The sequence below is a fragment of the Elephas maximus genome, chromosome 26, assembly GCF_024166365.1.
Source record: "Elephas maximus indicus isolate mEleMax1 chromosome 26, mEleMax1 primary haplotype, whole genome shotgun sequence".
NCBI lineage: Eukaryota > Metazoa > Chordata > Mammalia > Proboscidea > Elephantidae > Elephas > Elephas maximus.
Genome location: NC_064844.1, coordinates 13,950,394 through 13,974,549, shown reverse-complemented (window position 1 = coordinate 13,974,549; position 24,156 = coordinate 13,950,394). Strand labels below are relative to the sequence as shown.

The 24,156-nt window shown below is 40.1% G+C and overlaps 1 pseudogene; it reads left to right on the top strand.

Annotated features, from left to right (window-relative positions):
* Positions 1–323: 323 nt before the first annotated feature.
* The window catches only part of LOC126067917 (nascent polypeptide-associated complex subunit alpha-like), a 140,079-nt pseudogene continuing 116,246 nt past the window's right edge, over positions 324–24,156 (top strand).

Below are 24,156 nucleotides of genomic sequence, written 5' to 3'. Positions count from 1 at the left end.
TAGAACATGTGCATAGCAAGATGAGAAATAAACAATTGAGCTAGTTTTGTGCAGTTTTCCACTCTTCTGGCAAGAACAAAATCTATATGCACGTACAAGGTACAAAATACAAATTGTGTAAATTTGATGACTCTGCATATGAGCTAAATGCTCTTATATGTGGATTTGAAACCGGCATTGGACGACATAAAGATGAACAGCAAATTTTGCACTAATAATTTAAAATTTTAATTTTTCTTTATTTGAATGACATTAAATAGTAAATAAAAACTCCACGTCAGTTTTTTCCTGCCGCCATCTGGGTTCCATGTTCTGTGCACGAAATGCCCGGTGAAGCCACAGGAAGCGTCCCTGCCACAGAGCAGGAGTTACTGCAGCCCCAGGCTGAGACAGGGTCTGGAACGCAACCTGACAACGGTGATGAATCTGTACCAGGGCTGGAGGAGTGGCTTTCCACACCGGCAACCACACATCAACCCAGCTGGCAGCAGCAACTGAAACTGATGAAGAACCAGCTAGTAAGGCAAAACAGTGGGAGTGCAAAGAAGGCATAGAAAGCTATATCCAAACTGGATCGACAAGTCACAGGGGTTACTAAAGCCACTATCTAGAAATCTAAGAATATCCCCTTTGTCATCGCAAAGCCAGATGTCTACAAGAGCCCAGCTTCAGATACCTATGTAATTTTGGGTGAAGCCAAGATTGAGGACTTATCTCAGCAAGCGCAGCTAGCAGCTGCTGAGAAATTCAGAGCTCAAGGTGAAACTGTCTTGAACATTCAAAAAAAGTATATAAACTCTAACTGTACAAGAGGAGAGTGAAGAGGAAGGAGTTGATGAAACCAGTGTTTGAATTAAGGCCATAGAATTGGTCATGTCACAAGCAAACATGTCCAGAGAAAGGCAGCCTGAGCCCTGAACAACAGTAATGATATTGTAAATGTTATTATGGAATTAAAAATGTGGCCATCTAAAAACGAGAGCTTTTTTTTTTTTTTTTTTTTTTGGTGTTTCAAAAGAGCAACTGCAGTTTGGTTTGAAATTTGTGCTGTTTCTATCATTAATAAAGTTACAGCTTCTTGTTGGATGAAAAACAAACAAAAAAAACCCTCAAGTTAAAAGAAAAACAAAATGATATTTTCCCCCTGCTTTTGGAACAAAGACCCCGCATTTTCATTTCACACAGGGTCTTGCAAATTCTGTAGCTAACGCTATTCACCCACAAGTCCCAAGGATGCAATGCAAAGGGAGACTCATTCGAGGTATAAAGTGTGAGCTCATAGAGGCTGTAGAGGATGTAATCCTATGATTTGTAAAATTTCTTTCTAGCTGCAGAACTTTCTTCAGGGTGAAAGTCGGAAATATATAACAGATAAATGCAAACTTCTCTGGTTCGAAGGGGAGGAATGGCAGGCTTTGAGCCCTGTCCATCTGGCCTCTCTCTCCCCAGGCCTAGACAGCTCTTGGGGAATCTCTGTGAAACCTATGGGGCTTTCAGAACACCATGGAAAAGCTCTGATCTACAGAAGTTAAGTGACTCGCCCAAGGTCATAATCTCCTAATTGCTCATCTAGCCCTCTTTCCTCTGCTTACTAGTGCTACCTGACTGAAGCAGCTAGCAGTCTGAAAGCGTGGGAGACCATTTGGTGGCTCTGGCACATTTGAGGCTATTCTTATCTGTAAAACAAGGGTAGTAATTCATACTTCAGGGAGTTGTTTTAAGGACTGAATGAAATAATGTACCTAAGTAGATATCGGATAACTATTAGCTGCAATTTTATCATAATTATTATTCAACCCCAAAGCCGTAACTTACGTAGAAATTAGTGAGGGGTGGCAAAAGTTTCTTTTTTTTTCTTTAAAGTAAGGAAATACTTACCATAAAAATCAGGATAATAACTACCTCTATGTGGAGAAGAGGATGTGATTGAGAAGGGACACAAGGGAGGGGTGGTGTGCGGTAGTCCTCCTGAGCAAATTATAGTTGTAAACGCTTACATTAAAAAAGAAGAAACAGGAGGCGGAGCCAAGATGGCGGACTAGGCAGACGCTACCTCGGATCCCTCTTACAACAAAGACACGGAAAAACAAGTGAATCGATCACATACATAACAATCTACGAACCCTGAACAACAAACACAGATTTAGAGACGGAGAACGAACTAATACGGGGAAGCAGCGATTGTTTCCAGAGCCTGGAGCCAGCGTACCAGTCAGGTACGGCACAAGCACAGAGACCTGCTCCACCCCCCTGAACTAACCCCGGGAGGGGGACTAGCCGGTTCCACGGGCGGCGTGGGACGCAGCCGTTAGGAGAAGTCCCCGGGAGGCAGTGACTGATCTTGGAGCAGAAAGAGCAGCATCCGAGCCGGGGAACCGTCCCGCAGGGATTTGGACTGCACGCAGGTACGCCATAAACACGGAGAGTTGCTCCACCCCCTGAACTAACCCCGGGAAGGTGACCAGCCGGGTCGCGCGGGCGGCGTAGGACGCAGCCGGTAGGAGAAGTCCCCGGGAGGCAGCGACTGGTATTGGAGCGGGGAGAACAGCGTTCCAGCCGGGACACTCGGTCGCGGCACAAGCACGGGGAGCTACTCCACCCATCTGAACTAACCCCGGGAGGGGGCCTACCTGGTTCACGGGGGTGGCACGGCCACGCGGCTGGAGGGACGAGAAATCCCCGGGAGGCAGCGACTGATTTTGGAGTCGAGAGTGCACCGTCCCAGTAGGGGAGCCTTGACGCTGGGCGTGGGGCTGGAAGCGGAGGATCTGACCGTGACTCCAGCGGGCCAGACCCCCCGGGGGCAATCTCCACACAGCCAGCACACATAGGCGACGCGCCCGCGGGAATCTCAGATATAATAGTCATTCCAAGCAAGACAAGCAACTCTGGCTATATTCTGAGGTGCTACTCTCCTATCTCTCTGTTCCCTCCCCCACCCTCCCCAGGCGGCTTCATTAACATCTGAATAGCCTGAGCCAGAGGGAGAACTCTGATAGGGATCTGACTGCTGTTTTTTTTTAGCGGATTTTCTGGAAAAACTAGTTTCCCAGTGATGGCTCGGAGACAACAATCCATATCAAACCACTTAAAGAAGCAGACTGTGACAGCTTCTCCAACCCCCCAAACAAAAGAATCAAAATCTTTCCCAAATGAAGATACAATTTTGGAATTATCAGATACAGAATATAAAAAACTAATTTACAGAATGCTTAATGATATCACAAATGAAATTAGGATATCTGCAGAAAAAGCCAAGGAACACACTGATAAAACTGTTGAAGAACTCAAAAAGATTATTCAAGAACATACTGGAAAAATTAATAAGTTGCAAGAATCCATAGAGAGACAACATGTAGAAATCCAAAAGATTAACAATAAAATAACAGAATTAGACAACACACTAGGAAGTCAGAGGAGCAGACTCGAGCAATTAGAATGCAGACTGGGACATCTGGAGGACCAGGGAATCAACACCAACATAGCTGAAAAAAAATCAGATAAAAGAATTAAAAAAAATGAAGAAACCCTAAGAATTATGTGGGACTCTATCAAGAAGGATAACCTGCGGGTGATTGGAGTCCCAGAACAGGGAGGGGGGACAGAAAACACAGAGAAAATAGTTGAAGAACTTCTGACAGAAAACTTCCCTGACATCATGAAAGACGAAAGGATATCTATCCAAGATGCTCATCGAACCCCATTTAAGATTGATACAAAAAGAAAAACACCAAGACATATTATCATCAAACTCACCAAAACCAAAGATAAACAGAAAATTTTAAAAGCAGCCAGGGAGAAAAGAAAGGTTTCCTTCAAGGGAGAATCAGTAAGAATATGTTCTGACTACTCAGCAGAAACCATGCAGGCAAGAAGGGAATGGGACCACATATACAGAACACTGAAGGAGAAAAACTGCCAACCAAGGATCATATATCCAGCAAAACTCTCTCTGAAATATGAAGGCGAAATTAAGATATTTACAGACAAACACAAGTTTAGAGAATTTGCAAAAACCAAACCAAAGCTACAAGAAATACTAAAGGATATTGTTTGGTCAGAGAACCAATAATATCAGATATCAGCACAACACAAGGTCACAAAACAGAACGTCTTGATATCAACTCAAATAGGGAAATCACAAAAACAAACAAATTAAGATTAATTAAAAAAAAAAATACACATAACAGGGAATCATGGAAGTCAATAGGTAAAAGATCACAATAATCAAAAAGAGGGACTAAATACAGGAGGCATTGAACTGCCGTATGGAGAGTGATACAAGGCGATATAGAACAATACAAGTTAGGTTTTTACTTAGAAAAATAGGGGTATATAATGAGGCAACCACAAAAAGGTATAACAACTCTATAACTCAAGACAAAAACCAAGAAAAACGTAACGACTCAACTAACATAAAGTCAAACACTATGAAAGTGAGGATCTCACAATTTACTAAGAAAAACGCCTCAGCACAAAAAAGTATGTGGAAAAATGAAATTGTCAACAACACACATAAAAAGGCATCAAAATGACAGCACTAAAAACTTATTTATCTATAATTACCCTGAATGTAAATGGACTAAATGCACCAATAAAGAGACAGAGAGTCACAGACTGGATAAAGAAACACGATCCATCTATATGCTGCCTACAAGAGACACACCTTAGACTTAGAGACACAAACAAACTAAAACTCAAAGGATGGAAAAAAGTATATCAAGCAAACAATAAGCAAAAAAGAAGAGGAGTAGCAATATTAATCTCTGACAAAATAGACTTTAGACTTAAATCCACCACAAAGGATAAAGAAGGACACTATATAATGATAAAAGGGACAATTGATCAGGAAGACATAACCATATTAAATATTTACGCACCCAATGACAGGGCTGCAAGATATATAAATCAAATTTTAACAGAACTGAAAAGCGAGATAGATACCTCCACAATTATAGTAGGAGACTTCAACACACCACTTTCGGAGAAGGACAGGACATCCAGTAAGAAGCTCAACAGAGACACGGAAGATCTAATTACAACAATCAACCAACTTGACCTCATTGACTTATACAGAACTCTCCACCCAACTGCTGCAAAATATACTTTTTTTTCTAGCGCACATGGAACATTCTCTAGAATAGACCACATATTAGGTCATAAAACAAACCTTTGCAGAGTCCAAAACATCGAAATATTACAAAGCATCTTCTCAGACCACAAGGCAATAAAACTAGAGATCAATAACAGAAAAACGAGGGAAAAGAAATCAAATACTTGGAAAATGAACAATACCCTCCTGAAAAAAGACTGGGTTATAGAAGACATCAAGGAGGGAATAAGGAAATTCATAGAAAGCAACGAGAATGAAAATACTTCCTATCAAAACCTCTGGGACACAGCAAAAGCAGTGCTCAGAGGTCAATTTATATCAATAAATGCACACATACAAAAAGAAGAAAGAGCCAAAATCAGAGAACTGTCCCTACAACTTGAACAAATAGAAAGTGAGCAACAAAAGAATCCATCAGGCACCAGAAGAAAACAAATAATAAAAATTAGAGCTGAACTAAATGAATTAGAGAACAGAAAAACAATCGAAAGAATTAACAAAGCCAAAAGCTGGTTCTTTGAAAAAATTAACAAAATTGATAAACCATTGGCTAGACTGACTAAAGAAATACAGGAAAGGAAACAAATAACCCGAATAAGAAATGAGAAGGACCACATCACAACAGAACCAAATGAAATTAAAAGAATCATTTCAGATTATTATGAAAAATTGTACTCTAACAAATTTGAAAACCTAGAAGAAATGGATGAATTCCTGGAAAAACACTACCTACCTAAACTAACACATTCAGAAGTAGAACAACTAAATAGACCCATAACAAAAAAAGAGATTGAAACGGTAATCAAAAAACTCCCAACAAAAAAAAGTCCTGGCCCGGACGGCTTCACTGCAGAGTTCTACCAAATTTTCAGAGAAGAGTTAACACCACTACTACTAAAGGTATTCCAAAGCATAGAAAATGACGGAATACTACCCAACTCATTCTATGAAGCCACCATCTCCCTGATACCAAAACCAGGTAAAGACATTACAAAAAAAGAAAATTATAGACCTATATCCCTCATGAACATTGATGCAAAAATCCTCAACAAAATTCTAGCCAATAGAATCCAACGACACATCAAAAAAATAATTCACCCTGATCAAGTGGGATTTATACCAGGTATGCAAGGCTGGTTTAATATCAGAAAAACCATTAATGTAATCCATCACATAAATAAAACAAAAGACAAAAACCACATGATCTTATCAATTGATGCAGAAAAGGCATTTGACAAAGTCCAACACCCATTCATGATAAAAACTCTTACCAAAATAGGAATTGAAGGAAAATTCCTCAACATAATAAAGGGCATCTATGCAAAGCCAACAGCCAATATCACTAAATGGAGAGAACCTGAAAGCATTTCCCTTGAGAACGGGAACCAGACAAGGATGCCCTTTATCACCGCTCTTATTCAACATCGTGTTGGAAGTCCTAGCCAGGGCAATCAGGCTAGATAAAGAAATAAAAGGTATCCGGATTGGCAAGGAAGAAGTAAAGTTATCACTATTTGCAGATGACATGATTATATACACAGAAAACCCTAAGGAATCCTCCAGAAAACTACTGAAACTAATAGAAGAGTTTGGCAGAGTCTCAGGTTATAAAATAAACATACAAAAATCACTTGGATTCCTCTACATCAACAAAAAGAACACCGAAGAGGAAATAACCAAATCAATACCATTCACAGTAGCCCCCAAGAAGATAAGATACTTAGGAATAAATCTTACCAAGGATGTAAAAGACCTATACAAAGAAAACTACAAAGCTCTACTACAAGAAATTCAAAAGGACATACTTAAGTGGAAAAACATACCTTGCTCATGGATAGGAAGACTTAACATAGTAAAAATGTCTATTCTACCAAAAGCCATCTATACATTTAACGCACTTCCGATCCAAATTCCAATGTCATATTTTAAGGGGATAGAGAAACAAATCACCAATTTCATATGGAAGGGAAAGAAGCCCCGGATAAGCAAAGCACTACTGAAAAAGAAGAAGAAAGTGGGAGGCCTCACCTTACCTGACTTCAGAACCTATTATACAGCCACAGTAGTCAAAACAGCCTGGTATTGGTACAACAACAGACACATAGACCAATGGAACAGAATTGAGAACCCAGACATAGATCCATCCACGTATGAGCAGCTGATATTTGACAAAGGACCAGTGTCAATTAACTGGGGAAAAGACAGCCTTTTTAACAAATGGTGCTGGCATAACTGGATATCCATTTGCAAAAAAATGAAACAGGACCCATACCTCACACCATGCACAAAAACTAACTCCAAGTGGATCAAAGACCTAAACATAAAGACTAAAACGATAAAGATCATGGAAGAAAAAATTGGGACAACCCTAGGAGCCCTAATACAAGGTATAAACAGAATACAAAACATTACCAAAAATGATGAAGAGAAACCCGATAACTGGGAGCTCCTAAAAATCAAACACCTATGCTCATCTAAAGACTTCACCAAAAGAGTAAAAAGACCACCTACAGATTGGGAAAGAATTTTCAGCTATGACATCTCCGACCAGCGCCTGATCTCTAAAATCAACATGATTCTGTCAAAACTCAACCACAAAAAGACAAACAACCCAATCAAGAAGAGGGCAAAGGATATGAACACACATTTCTCTAAAGAAGATATTCAGGCAGCCAACAGATACATGAGAAAATGCTCTCGATCATTAGCCATTAGAGAAATGCAAATTAAAACTACGATGAGATTCCATCTCACACCAGCAAGGCTGGCATTAATCCAAAAAACACAAAAGAATAAATGTTGGAGAGGCTGTGGAGAGATTGGAACTCTCATACACTGCTGGTGGGAATGTAAAATGGTACAACCACTTTGGAAATCTATCTGGCGTTATCTTAAACAGTTAGAAATAGAACTACCATACAACCCAGAAATCCCACTCCTCGGAATATACCCTAGAGATACAAGAGCCTTCATACAAACAGATATATGCACACCCATGTTTATTGCAGCTCTGTTTACAATAGCAAAAAGTTGGAAGCAACCAAGGTGTCCATCAACGGATGAATGGGTAAATAAATTGTGGTATATTCACACAATGGAATACTACGCATCGATAAAGAACAGTGACGAATCTCTGAAACATTTCATAACATGGAGGAACCTGGAAGGCATTATGCTGAGCGAAATGAGTCAGAGGCAAAAGGACAAATACTGTATAAGACCACTATTATAAGATCTTGAGAAATAGTAAACCTGAGAAGAACACATACTTTTGTGGTTACGAGGGGGGGAGGGAGGGAGGGTGGGAGAGGATTTTTTATTGATTAATCAGTAGATAAGAACTGCTTTAGGTGAAGGGAAAGACAACACTCAATACATGGAAGGTCAGCTCAATTGGACTGGACCAAAAGCAAAGAAGTTTCCGGGATAAAATGAATGCTTCAAAGCTCAGCGGAGCAAGCGCGGGGGTCTGGGGAACATGGTTTGCGGGGACTTCTAAGTCAATTGGCAAAATAATTCTATTATGAAATCATTCTGCATCCCACTTTGAAATGTGGCGTCTGGGGTCTTAAATGCTAACAAGCAGCCATCTAAGATGCAGCAATTGGTCTCAACCCACCTGGAGCAAAGGAAAATGAAGAACACCAAGCCCACATGACAACTAAGAGCCCAAGAGACAGAAAGGGCCACATGAACCAGAGACCTACATCATCCTGAGACCAGAAGAACTAGTTGGTGCCCGGCCACAATCGATGACTGCCCTGACAGGGAGCTCAGCAGAGGACCCCTGAGGGAGCAGGAGAGCAGTGGGATGCAGACCCCAAATTCTCATAAGAAGACCAAACTTAATGGTCTGACTGAGACTGGAGGAATCCCGGCGGTCATGCTCTCCAGACCTTCTGTTGACACAGGACAGGAACCATCCCTGAAGACAACTCATCAGACATGAAAGGGACTGGTCAGCGGGTGGGAGAGAGACGCTGATGAAGAGTGAGCTAATTATATCAGGTGTACACTTGAGATTGTGTTGGCAACTCTTGTCTGGAGGGGGGATGGGAGGATAGAGAGAGAGGGAAGAAAAAAGAAAGAAAAAAAAAAAAAAAGAAGAAACATCTCAAATCTATAACCTAAATTTACACCTTGAAAAACTAGAAAAAAATCAACTGAATTGACAAGACCTTAACTAGACTGACAAGGAAAAAAAGAGAGAAGATACAAATAACTCTCCGAAATGAAAGTGGAGACATTACTACTGACACTACAGATATAAAAAGGCTTATAATACTATGAACAGTGGTACACCAACATATTAGATAATGTATGTCTTATTTACCCAGTGCTGCTACAACAGAAATACCACAAGTGGATGGCTTTAACAAAGAGAAATTTATTCTGTCACGGCCTAGTAGGCTAAAAGTCTGAATTCAGGATGTTAGGTCCAGAGGAAGATTTTCTCTCTGTCAGCTCTGGAGGAAGGTCCTTGTCATCAATCTTCCCCTGGTCTAGGACCTTCTCTGTGCAGGAACCCCAGGTCGAAACAATGCGCTCTGCTCCTGGTCACTGCTTTCTTAGTGGTATGAGGCTCCCATGTCTCTCTCCTTGCTTCTCTCTTTTATATCTCAAAAGAGATTGGCTTAAGACACAATCTAATCTTGTAGGCTGAGTCCTGACTCATTAACACAACTGCCACTAATCACATCTCATTAACATCATAGAGATAGGATTTACAACACATAGGAAAATTCCATCAGATGACAAAATGGTGAACATTCACAATACTGGGACTCATGGCTTAACCAAACTGATACACATATTTTTTGAGGACTGAATTCAATCTATGACAACATAGACAAAACACACATACCACCTAAACTAACTTCTATTTCAAGAAGAAATAGAAAATCTCAACAGACCTGTAACAAAAAAAGGGAGATTGAATCAGAATCAAAAACCTAAATAGGAAAAGCCTGCAATCACATGCCTTCACTGGAGAATTCTACCAAACACTTACAGAAGATTTAATACTATTCCTTCTCAAACTCTTTAAGAAAAATAGAAGAGGAGGCAACACTTCCTAACTCATTCTATGTGGTTAGCATTACTCTGATACCCAAATGAGACAAAGACACCGCAGAAAAAGAAACTACAGACCAAGATCTCATATGAATATATACGTAAAAATCCTCAATAAAATGCTAGCAAACTGAATCCAACAGAATATTAACAGGATATTACACCATGATCAAATGGAATTTATCCTAAGAATGCAAAGTGGTTCAACATAAGAAAATCAATTCATGTAATACACCACGTTAATAGAGCAAAGGAAAAGAACCACATAATTATCTCAACTGATGCAGGAAAGGCATTATAAAATCCAACACCATTTTACAACTGAAAAAAGCACTCAGCAGAATCCCGGCGGTCATGGTCCCCAAACCTTCTGTTGGCACAGGACGGGAAACATCCCCGAAGACAATTCATCAGACATGAAAGGGACTGAACAGTGGGTGGGAGAGAGATGCTGATGAAGAGTGAGCTAATTATATCAGGTGGACACTTGAGACTGTGTTGGCATCTCCTGTCTGGAGAGGGGATGGGAGGATAGAGAGAGTTGGAGGCTGGCAAAGTTTTCACGAAAGGAGAGACTGGAAGGGCTGACTCATTAGGGGGAGAGCAAGTGGGAGTAAGGAGTAAGATGTATATTAACTTATGTGTGACAGACTGACTTGATTTGTAAACGTTCACTTGAAGCTCAATAAAAGTTAATAATAATAAAAAAAAGCACTCAGCAAACTAGGAATAGTACAGAACTTTCTCAACATGAGAAAGGGTGTTTATGAAAAATCCACAGCGAACATCATACATAATACTGAAAGACGGAAAACTTTCCCCCTAAGATCAGGAATAAGACCAAGATGCCTGCTTTCACCATTGCCATTCAACATTGCACTGAAAGTTCTAGCCAGAGCAACAAAGCAAGAAAAAGAAATTAACAACATTAAATCAGAAGGAAAGATGTAAAACCCTATCTATTCATAGATGACGTGATTCCATATATAGAAAATCTCGAAGAATCCACAAGAAACCTACGAGAGCTAATGCATTCAGTAAAGTGGCAGGGCACAAGATCAACACACAAAGATCTGTTGTGTTTCTATACACCAGCAATGAACAATATGAAAAGGAAATTTTTTTTTTTAATTCTATTTTCAATAGTGTCTAAAAGAATAAATTCCTTAGGAATATATTTAACCAGGGAGGTCAAAGGCTTGTACACTAAAAACTATAAAACACTGCTGAAAGAAATTAAAGAAGACATCAATAAATGAAAAAACAGAAAAAACAGTCTGTGTTCATGGATTGGAAGACTTACTATTATTACCCAAAGCAGTATACAGATTTGAGGCAATTCCTATCAAAATTCCAATAGTTGTTTTTGTAGAAATAGAAAAGCTGATTCTCAACTTCATGTGGGATTAGAACAGATCCCAAATAGCCAAAACAATATTAAAAAAAAAAAAAAAGAAGAAGAACAAAGTAGGAGGATTCACACTTCCCAATTTCAAAGCATACTATAAAGCTACAGTAATCAAAACAATGTGGTATTGGTATAAGGATAGACATATAGACCAATGGAATAGAAATGAGAGTACAGAAATAAGCTCATACATCTATGGCTAGTGGATTTTAGATAAAGGTGCCAAGTCCATTCAACAGGGAAGGAATAGTCTCTTCGATAAATGGTGCTGTGACAACTGGATTTTCATATGCAAAAGAATGAAGCTGGACCCATACCTCACACCATAAATGAAAATTAACTCAAAATGGATCAATGGCCAAATATAAGAACTAAAACCTTTGAAAGAAAACATGTGGGTAAATCTTCATGACTTTGTAATTGGCAATGGAGTTTTAGATACAACACTAAAAGCACAAGGAACAAAAGAAAAAAAAATAGATAGATTAGACTTCATTAAAACAAACAAAAGAAATGTTTGTGCATTAAAAGGAATTATCCAAAAGTGACAAGACAACTTATAGACTGAGAGAAAATATTTGGAAATCACATATCTAATAAAAGAGTTTAAGACAGTAAACATATAAAGAAGTCCTACAACTCAACAACAAAAAGACAACTCAACCAAAAAAAAAGCAAAAGTCTCAAATAGAAATTTTTCCAAAGAAGATATACCAATGGCCAACAAACACATGAAAAGGCACTGAACATCAGCCACTAGGGAAATACAAATCAAAATTACAATGAGATACTACATCACATCCACTAGGACGATTATTATACACAAAAACAGAAAAATAGCAAGTGTTGATGAGAATATGGGGAAATTGGAAAACTCATCCATTGCTGGTGGGAATATAAATGGTGTAGGTGCAGTAGAAAACCGTTTGGCAGTTCCTGAAAAAGTTAAAGGGAGTTACCATATGATCCAGCAATTCCACTCCCGGTTATATACCCCAAAAACGTGAAAGCAGGAACTCAAAAACAGACACTTGTACACCAGTGTTCATTGCACCATTATTCACAATAGCCAAAAAGTGGAAACAACACGAGTGTTCATCAACAGATAAAGACAACGTGGTATATACATACAATGGAATATTATTTGCCCATAAAGATGAGTAAAGTTCTGAAACATGCTTCAACTTGGGTGAACTTTGAAAACTTTATGCTAAGTGAAATAAATTAGGCAAAAATGACAAATATTGTATGATTCCACTTTTTCAAACTATCTAGAACAAGCAAACATATAGATACGAAAGTTTATTAGTGGTCACCAGGAGTTGGGGGAAGGAGGAACAGGGAGTTATTGCTTAAGGGATAGTTAGGTGCCATCAAATCAGTTCTGACTCTTAGTCATCCTGTGTACAACAGAACGAAACACTACCCGGTCCTGTGCCATCCTCACAATTGGTATAATAGTTGAGCCCATTGTTGTAGCCACTGTGTCAATCCATTTCATCCAGGGTCTTCCTCTTTTTCACTGCTCCTCTACTTTACCAAGCATGGGACTGGTCCCTCCTGATAATATGCCCAAAGTATTTGAAACGAAGTCTCACCATCCATGCTTATAAGGAGCATTCTGGCTGTACTTCTTCCGAAGCAGATTTGTTCATGCTTCTGGCAGTCCATGGTGTGTTCGATATTCTTCGTCAACACCATAATTCAAAGGTATCAATTCTTCTTCATCTTCCTTGTTCATTGTCCCGCTTTTGCATGCATATGAAGCAATTGAAAAAATTACGGCTCGGGTCAGGTGCACCTTAGTGCTCAGAGTGACACCGTTGCTTATAACACTTTAAGGAGGTCCTTTGCAGCAGATTTGCCCAATGCAATACGTTGTTTGATTCTTGACTGCTGTCTCCATGAGCACCGATTGTGAGTCCAAGTAAAATGGGATCCTTGACAACTTCAGTCTTTTCTCCATTTCTGTTTGGTGTGATGAAAAACTTTTGTAAATAAATAGTGGTTGGACAACTTGGTGAATGTAGTTATGTCATTGAATCGTGCACTTAAAAATGTTTAAAATAGCAAAAAAAGAAAAGGAAATTACTGGAAAATATTATTATTTTGTACAGGATATTGTTTAAAGGACACTTTCTCTCTCTCTTGCAAAATGTAGTGGTCAAGAGTCAAGACTTTGGAGCCAGACTGCCTCGTGCCAGCCTGGGTCCTCCCTTCTCTACTAACTTGCTGGGTCACCTTGGACAAGTGTCTGCGTATCTCTATTGCCCTCTCTAAAATAGGATCTGAATCACAGTAAGTGCTCAATAAATGTTAACAATTATTAATATTATATGCAAAACATTTTTAATGCCAACCTGAAACTCTATTAAATATTATTTCCTAAACATCAGTCCTCATATCAGGGCCAGTACTGGACAAAGTTTTCACCAAGTGGAAGTAAGCTGATGGCAAAAGAATAACTTTTCCCATACAGCTATTTGTATATTGGAGCCCTGGTGGCACAGTAGTTAAAAGCTCAGCTGCTAATCTAAAGGTTGGCAGTTCAAATCCACCAGCTGCTCCTTGGAAACCCCATGGGGCAGTTCTACTCTGTCCTACCGGGTCCTTATGAGTTAGAACCAACTCAGTGGCAATAGGTTTGGTTTGGATTTGTCTATCATTTAAAGCTCTTGCCTTTTGTTTGAGAATTATTTCCTTCTTATCTTTCAGGAAGTAAAACGCCTTTACTTTTAAGAAATAACATTGGGCATAGATGCTAATTGCTTCATTTGGGTCTTACTTGGTAAAATTAGAAATTGTGTATCATTTTCATTCTCCCAGTTTAGAAATTTTCTTTTGAAATTTTACTGCTCTGTAAAAGTAAAAAAAAAAAAAAAAAAATGAGATTCACTGCTCTAAACATTTTTTAAGGGCTTCAGCTATCCTTCCTTTACCACTTTGCCTAACCATTTCCCTTTCCATCTCTCCTGGATAGCCCAAGGCGCCTTTGATCAGAAAGGCCGCTTTGGAAAGGGTGCTTCTGTGCGCTCCCAGCTGGGGAAAAAGGCCCCAAATCAGGACACCATCCCCAGGTGCAATGCTGTTTCCCCACGCCATTAGGCATTTCTCTTGGTAGTCCCAGTCTTGAATTGGCTCTGCCCTCTCCAGCTGGCAACTTGCAGCCTTTTCATTGTGAGGTTCCTGCCCTAGCATCGTTGTTTCCATTGCCTCTTTCTATTCTTCTCCTTTTCAGAATGGGGTCTCCTTCCTCCCCTTGCCCCCTCCCTGCTTTTCTAGGCTTGTGTAGTGTGTCGGTGCAAGGCTAAGGCTGTGGCAGTTTCGGCACCCAAAACCAGGAGCACATCCCAGGGCAAAAGATGCGTAAATCCTAAATTGCCCTTTGAAAGCAGCCCGGAGAGTACTTGTTTTTTTTTTTTTTTTTAATTCTTGGTAACTTACAATAATAGAAATGCAAATTAAAACTGCAACCAGATGCCTTATTTTATTATCAGACTGACAAAGAAAAAAATTGGCAAAGCATTGTTCCTGACTAGAGCATGGGTAATAGCACTCTCAAATACTACTACATTTTGGAAAAGTATCCCACAAACATACTAACACGTGTGAAATGTGGCATGTACAGAGGTCTTCCATGCGACATTGTTCATTACAGAAAAAGACTGGAAACCAACTGTCCATCTCTTAAAGGACAGATTGAATGTGTTAGTATGACCATGTAAGGGAATATAATGCTAATACTGTGTCCAAGACGTGCTGTTAAATGAAAAAAGCAATAAGTGCATGGTAGGTTACTCTTCGACATTTAAAAAAATTATATATGTGTATCTTTGTATATGTTTGTGTGTGTGTATATAACATGTTGCCATCCAGTCAATTCCTACTCATAGCGACCCTATAGGACAGAGTAGAACTGCCCCATATGGTTTCCAAGGAGCACCTGGTGAATTTTGAACTACCAACCTTTTGGTTAGCAGGCCTAGCTCTTAACCACTATGCCGCCAGGGTTTCCTGTGTGTACACAGTCTATAAAAATTCTGTGGGAAGTTTCACAAGGAAATAATATTGGTGGTCGTTTGGATGGGAGGTGGAAATGTATGGCTGGAAGATGAGGCTGGACAGAGAACTTTCTTTCCACTGTATGCCTTTTGTGGTCATTGCACACGTTGCTTATACAAAAAACTAAGTACGATAATTTAAAAACAACAAGTCTCTTTTCAGCAGTTCTAGCTCCCTTCCTAGCGGCGGGGAGCCCTTTCTTCTCAGCTGCTGGGAGGGAAGGGCATTTCTGCCTGCCTGCCTTGATGAGCTATTTTTTTTCTTCTTTAGCAGCAACAGAAGAAGGAAAGAGAAATAAGGGGCAGTATTTCCAATCCTGTGATGGTGGGTTTTGTTGTTGCTGTTGTTGTTTGTTTCTTTGTTGGGGGGAGTGTTAGAACTGGGGCCTTATGTGTCACCATTGGAAATTGGGTGTTCTTGATGAGTTGTTGAGGTTTACTGCCATCAACAGCTCTATGCGGACACATTCAAGCCCAGGATCTTCCTTAAAAATTCATTTAATAAAATGACCACTAATATTAAGTAGTGGTTAAGAGCTTGGCTGCGAACCAAAAGACTGGCAGTTCAAATCCACCAGCCTTCTTTGGAAACCCTGTGAGGCAGTTCTCCTCTGTCCTACAGGGTTGCTTGAGTCAGAATCAACTCAACGGCAACAGGTTTGGTTTGGTTTTTTGGTTTAGAGCAGAGCAGACAAGGGCCTTGATCATGGAGTTAGACCCTGGTTGTAATAGTTTGGCCCATTACTATGTGACATTGAGCAAGTGACAACTTCTTTGAACCACGGTTTCACCTCTGGTAGAATCTGGAAAATAATAGTAAGCATAATAAAGTTAGTAAAAATTATTGCGAAGATTTAGTGATACGGTGCAAGTTCAATGTTTAGCTTATTAAATGCCAGCAAATATCAAAGGAAGAAAGAAAGAAAAGGAGGGAGGGAAGAAGGGGTGGGGGGGGAGGGAGGGAGGGAAGGAGAAGCATAGACCATAAACCTGTACATAGTCACCACAGTTCTCTCACTTGAGATGAATGCTCCAATGACTCAATACAAAATTCATTCAGAAAACTCCCGTTGACTTCTGTTTCAAAACGGAGTTCTGAGCACAGACTTTCATCTCCTTCCCTCATGACAAACCGTTAAAATGAATTTACCAAAGAAAAGGAAAAGGAGGGGAGGAAGAGGAGAAAGGAAAGACAATCTCACTACAAAGAGAATGGGAGCTGGCCAACAACAGATGACGTTGGTCAGCAAGTTTCTGACAGTGGAAAGTGAGTTCAAGGGTACTTCCTGTTGATGCCAAGCAGCGTCTGCCATAGCCGTGAGTATGAACACAGGCAAATACAGCTACAGTGAGTACTAATCTGCCTCATGGAAATCACTGAAAAGTGGGGATTAATTGAAAGTCAGTATGCCAAGTCAGTATGGCGACATCTCTTTAAAGTGTTAAAAAGCAAAGATATCACTCTAAGGACTAAGGTGCACCTGACCCAAACAATGGTATTTTCAAGTCCCTCGTATGCATGCAAAAGCTGGACAATGGATAAAGAAGACCAGGGAATCATTGGTGCCTTTGAATTATGGTGTTGACAAAGAATGTTGAACATACCAAAGGACCGCCAGAAGAATGAACAAATCTGTCTTGGAATAAGTACAGGCAGAATGGTCCTTAGAAGCAGGGCTGGCAAGACTTCACCCTCACGTACTTTGGACATGTTATCAGGAGGGACCAACCCCTGGAGAGGGACATCATACTTGGTAATATAGAGGGTCAGCCAACAAGAGGAAGACCCTCAAGGAGATGGATTGGTACACTGGATGCAACAATAGGGTCAAGCATAACAATGACCACAAGGACGGCCCCAGACGGGGCAGAGTTTCATTCTGTTGTACATATAGGGTCGTTATGAGTCGGAAGTGACTGGATGGCACCTAACAACAACATGCCAGATAGTAGGTTTCCTCTGTTCCACTCCCTATCCTCTGCAAGCTAAACAGCATATGGCAGGGGGCAAAATTCCAGGCAAAAATATCATATCGAAGGGTTTTCCTCTAAAGAAAGTGAAGAAGGGATCAAGAAAACTTGAGTGTGCATTGATTTCACACAGCAAAGTCATCTTCCTTCTGTCATTTCATGTCCCCAGCAAATGCCTGCATCTCAACTGCATTTATTCCGAAGCAAACACTGCCACATGGCAAGTGTTCCCCACATATACAGCACTCATGCTTTTCTATTGCCTTGTTCTTACACAAGACTGGACAAGAGAATCACAGTACACTTCATGTAAACGAGCAACATGAAAAGTACACAACCAGATGTAACCTGAAGAACAACGGACTTAAAAAACAAAAACCTATGGTCTTTGTGACTGTTTTAAAACAAGCCAGAGATTATTTGACATTCCTTCCATTGACAGGTGAGGTCTATGTCCCCTCCTTTTAAATCTGGGCCACACTTAGTGACTCATCTGTAACCAAGGGAGCAAAGGTGGCACTGCTTGACTTGAGCAGCTAGATCAGAAATGAACATATAGCTTCCATCTGGTCCTCTTGAGATACTTGCCTTTGGGGCCCTGAGCCACCATGTAAGAAATCCAACTGCTCTGAGACCGCTATGTGTTGAGGAGGCCCAGGCCACATGGAGAGAGCACGTGCAGGTGCTCCTGTAGAAGGCCCCAGCCTGGGCAACAAACATACGAGTGAGGATGCCTTCAGATGATTCCAGGCCCTGCTATCGGGTCATGCCCAGCCTTTGAGTCTTCCCAGCTGAAGTCCCATATCCACTAGACCAGAGGTGGGCCACCCCTGCTGTTGCACTGTCTAAATCCCTGACTCGGAATCTGTGAGCAATAGAATATGGTTGTATGGGGATAGGTTGTTATGTAGTAATAGTAACTGGGTCAGGTTCTTTAGAGAGACTGAGAAGGTAGAATATACATACATCCAGAATATTATTAAAAATGAACCAAAAACAAGAAGTCTCTTAAAAATTAGAAATAGCATTGTTGAAATAAAAAAGTCAGCAGGGAATTGGGAAGATAAAGATATGGAGTTCTTGTAGACATTAGAATAAAAAGAAACAAAATGAGAGATGTAAAATATTAAAGATCAGACACATGTACGAAGGATCAGTCTAGGAGGTTCAACATCTTACTAACAGAAGTTCCAGAAAGAGGCAACATATAAAATTGAGGAGTGGAAATCAGCGAGAAAAAGTGGAAGAAATTTTGCTCACATAATACATGAGGAAAAAAAATTAAAAAGCCATGCTCAGACAAACAATTATGAAATTTTAGAAAGTCGAAGATAAAGAGAATACTCTAAAAGCGTTCAGAGTTGGAGGGGGGCTTGTGCGGGATAAGTTACCTACAAAATGAACGAGAATCACACTGGCATCTAACTTCTCATTGGCAATAAAGAATGACTGAATGTTCTAAGGGAAAATATTTTGAACCTTGAGTTCTAGATGTAGCCAAACTAGTAATAAACTGTGAAAGAAGTATAAAGATATTCTCTGGAATGTTAAAAACTCAGAAAGTTGACCTTCCTTCCTAGTAAGTTACTTGAGGATATTTCCCAGAAAATAAGGAATTAATGCAAGAGTGAGGAAACATGGAATCCAGGAAGCCGTGGTTCCACCCTAGGAGAGCGTGAAAAGAATTCTCAGGATGACAGCTATGAAGCTGACCTAGTGAGCAAGAACATTCAACTGAAGGCTTCAGGCAGGAAAGTTCTAGAGTATAGGTTGGCAAGCTATAGCCTGTGGGTTAAACTTAGCTTACTGCCTGGTTCTGTATGACTCATAAGCTCAGAATGGTTTTTACATTTTGAAATGTTTGAAAAAATAAAAAAGATAATAATATTTCATGAAACTTGAAAATTATATGAAATTCAAATTTTGGTGTTTATAAATAGTTTTATTGGTACACAGCCACAGTTGTTTGTTTACCTATTGTCTTTGCCTTCATACAATGGCAGTGATGAGTAGTTATGACAGAAACTGTATGGTCCACAAAGCCTAAAATATTTACTATGTGGCCCCTTACAAAAAAAAAGTTGGTTTACTGCTGCTGTAGGGAAGAAAAGAACTCCATAATATAGACTGTGTGGCTAAGCACTTGGAAAAACTTGAAGACGTTATCAAAGCAAATAATGCAAGAATGGGAGGGGGTAAGGGAATTAAAAATGCCACACACACACACATACACACACAAAACCATTGTACAAGAAAGTCACAGTTCAAACATGAAGAAATTAATCCAAATTAAAACAAGAAGGCAGCAGGTCTCAAGGAGAATGGAATATATTCTAAGCGAAAGATAAAAGGAGTAAGAAGCTGGAAAGTGTTCAATATGTGATAAAGATAAAATGTGTTTCTTCTTTCCACAAAAAGAAAGGCAGTTCAGAAACTCCAGGAGACAAACAAAACAAAAAACTGTACAAAAATAAGCATGGTCTAAATATGATGCAGATGGGATGGATGTGAGTGAAAGACTTTTCACTCTATAACCTTTATATAATTTTGGGTTTTGAACGATATAAATACATCATTTATTTAAAAAAAAATGAAACAAACAAAAAGCGATATGGTTTTAGAAAGAAGAATTCATATTAACTTATCAATAGGAACCTTCTCTTTTGAGTGGCCCAAGGGATCATATCATAACTTTGCTGGGAACAGTGATTACCCAGCCATAATAAATTTATGCTGTTTATTAGTTTTCAACTTTTAGAATTAATTTTTAGAATCTATTAAAATCAATTAATCCTAGGAGGCGGAGCCAACATGGTGCTATAGATAGAAACACCACACCGTCCCTCTGCAGCAAAGACCTGAAAAGCTAAGTAAAACAGATACAAATGTCATCCTGGAACCCTAAGTGCCAAATAAAGGAATAAATGACTTGATCAACCACCCAATGAACAAGAAACTGACAGAGAACAGAGAATGAGGAGAGCTAGAGAGTGGAGGTTCCCTGACAGCCAAAGCTGCACTGATTCACCGGCTTAGGCTACAGCCACCAAGGAGCATGGACAGGGAGTATGGAAAGGCAATTTCACAGAACTCCCAACAAGAGATAGAACACCTGATAACGAGGGACACACGCTTTCCCAACCCCCACCCTTCTTCTCTGTACGAGGCCTCCACCACTTTCCAATGGGCCACAGGCAATTTGCTGGAGAGGCATCAGCTCATTACCACAAGGGTGTGCCCCACCCCCACTGGCCAGCCCCTTCAGTGCCATGTTTTTGTTTGTTTGGGTTTTTTTTTTGGTATTTTTATTTTATTTTGGCTTTTTTTGTTGCTTCTCTCTCTCTTCCTTCCTTCCTTCTTTCTCCTGCCTGGCTAGCCCCATGTATCATCCCCTCCCCTTCTTGACGGGCTGCAATTTTTTTTTTTGGTTTGTTTGCTTAGTTTTTTTTTTCCTTCTTCTTCTTTTTCTGTTTCTTCTCTCTCTCTCCTTTCTTTCCTCCCACCCACCCAGCCCTGGGCACCATCCCTGCTCCTTCTGAAGGGGCCATGCTGCACCTCTTGGCTGGAGAGTCACTGCACATGGCTTCCCAGTGTTTGTGCCTGCTGTCACTGACTGGGTACCTCAGTGTCATTTTATTTACTGTTTGTTCTTGTTTTTGTTTCTTCTCTTTCTCTCCCTTCCTTCCTTTCCTTTCTCCCACTCATCTAGCCCCATGGGCTGTGCCCCCCTCTTCTTGGTGGGCTGTGCTGTATGGCTTGGCTGGACAGCCACTGGTACACAGCCTCCCTGGGTTTGTGCTGCCCCCAAAGGGGGCTTCCTCAGTGCCATATTTTAAATTTTTCTTTATCTTTCCCCTTCTCCATTTTCCTTCTCCCTCCCACCCAGGCCTTAGACTGCCTCCATCCTTTCCTGATGGGCTGTGCCATGCCACTTGGGGAGAGAGACATCAGCTCGCTGCCACCCCAATTCCACCCTGTCTCCCAATGGCTGGCTCCCCAGCACTGTATTTTTATTTATTTATTTATTTATGCTGGTTGGTTGGTTGGTTTCTTCTCTCTCTTTCCCCTCTTTCCTTTTCTTTCTCCTACTCACCTCGCCCCTTGTGCCACCATGCCACTTCTCAACAGGCTGAGCCACACTGCTCAACTAGAAAGCCACTGGCCCATGGCCTTGCCAGGTCTGCCCTGTCCCCACCTGCCAAATTCTATCGTAAAAAAATTCTACCATAATGCTATTTTATTTACTTTTTTCTTTTTTTGCTTTTATTTTTCTCTCTTCTTTCACTCACCCACTTAGCTCTGCACATCACATCCTCTCCTTTCCCTCCTGCCTATTTGCACCATGCACCGAGCACCATGTCCCCAAGTGGCACTGATGTGGTCCCCCAGACCCTGCCCTGCACTGCCCCTGCCCCACTCCATCAGCCTCAGTTTGTGCTGCAATCTATCCATCCCCATGCCTCCACCCCCTCTGGACCAGCCCTGCTGCACCATAACTGAGTGACCAGCCTTGCCCACCTGCACAAGGTGGTGAGAAGCCCACAGGTGAGCAAGCAACAAAACATGCCCAGCCCACCCTCCCAGACATAACCAAATAAAACAAAAAAGCAGGAAGAAACAATCAAACCTACAGTTAGTAAACAAAGAAAATAACTCCTGAATGTCCTGGAGACAGCAGACAATATCAAAACTTATTAAAAACAAAAAAAAAACAGAAGAGGATGGCTCCAGAGAGTGACCAAAATAAAACATCAGATGACCTTCTGGTAGAAGAAAAGGCACTGGAACTACCTCATAGGGAATTTAAAACTCTATTCAAGGCTTTCCAACAGATGAAGGAAAATACAGACAAAGTAAGGAAAAATAGACAAAATCAGGGAAAACATAGACAAAGCAATAGAAGGACTCAGGAAAAATAGTACAGGAACAAAGCATCAAAATAAATGAACAACTAGAAATCATACAAAAACAACAATTAGAAATCCAAAAGATAAACAGTAAGATTTCAGAAACGGACAGTGGAATAGAAGATTTTAGGAGAAAATTTGAAACAATGGAAGACAGGATCAGTGAAACTGAAGACAAATTCTTGGCTACCACTTTGAGAAAAAATCAGGGAAAAGAAAGAAACAAAATGAAGAAACCCTGAGAACGATATGGGATACAATCAAAGGCAAAAGTCTGAGAGTCATTGGAGTTCCAGAACAAGGGGAGAAAACAGAAAACACGGAAAGGATCATTGAAGAATTGCTGACAGAAAACTTCCCTAATATCTTGAAAGATGAAAAACCAGCCATCCAAGAAGCTCAATGAACCCCATATAGAATAGACTTCAAAAGTAAATCTCTAAGACATATCATGATCACACTTGCTAAAACTAAAGACAAAGAAAAAATCCTGAGAGCAGCTCAAGAAAAATGAAAAGTCACACACAAAGGGGAAACAATAAGACTAAACTCTGATTACTCTACAGAAACCACGCAGGCAAGAAGGCAATGGAATAACATATATAAAACCTTGAAAGAAAGAAAAAAAAAAAAAACCTGCCAACCAAGAATAATATATCCTGCAAAACTCTTACTCAAATATGATGGCAAAATTAAGACACTTCCAGATAAATAAAAATTAAGGGAATATGTAAAAACAAAACTAAACTTACAAGAATTATTAAAGGGAGTTCTTCAGTTAGAGAACCAACATCAGACAACAACCTGAATCTAGGACACAAGACAGCATCAGCCAGATACCAACCTAGATAATGAACTCTTAGGGATAAAACAAAGGTAAAAAATTTACAACAGAGAACCGGAGAGGTCAATCTGTAGATGACAACAACATCAGAACAATAAAAGAGGGAATAAATGGTGTAGGTATAGAACTTTCAAATGGAGAGGAAGTCAAGGAGATGTGAAGTAGTAAAAGGCTGGTTTAAACTTAGGAAGATAGGGGTAAATTTCAAGTAACCACAAAGAAAGTTAACAAAAATATTTATGCAAACTAAACTTAACTTCCCTTATCAAGGTGATAATAGCAAGACCTTTAAAATACCAGCTGAGTTACAGTGACTCAGAGGAGGAACCCCAGGCTCTTTTGGAAGAAGGCCTTGCTGAATCTTCAAGCCACAGACATTAAAAGGGACACTATTCTACCTTACATAACATTTCTGTGATTTAAAAAGTCACTTATTTTATTGGTGAGAATTCTAAGTTGCAGGCAACAGAATTTATTTTAGCTAGTTTAAATAGAGAGGAATTTATTAAAAGATTTTAGATAGCTTACAGAATCTCCAAAATGGTCAGAGAAATAGGCTTGGATGCTATACAATTAGGAACTGAGAGAAGTGGTCTCACACCACAAAACTGGTCTAAATACCACTGCTACCACAACATCTTGGAACCTATGACACTAGGGAATTGCAGCGGACACTGTAATATACTGTCCCCAATTTTCCAGCACTGACGAATTTATTCCCCCAGCTGGTGGGAGTACTGTGGGTTGACACCGCCTACTGTCAGCCCTGTCCAGGAATT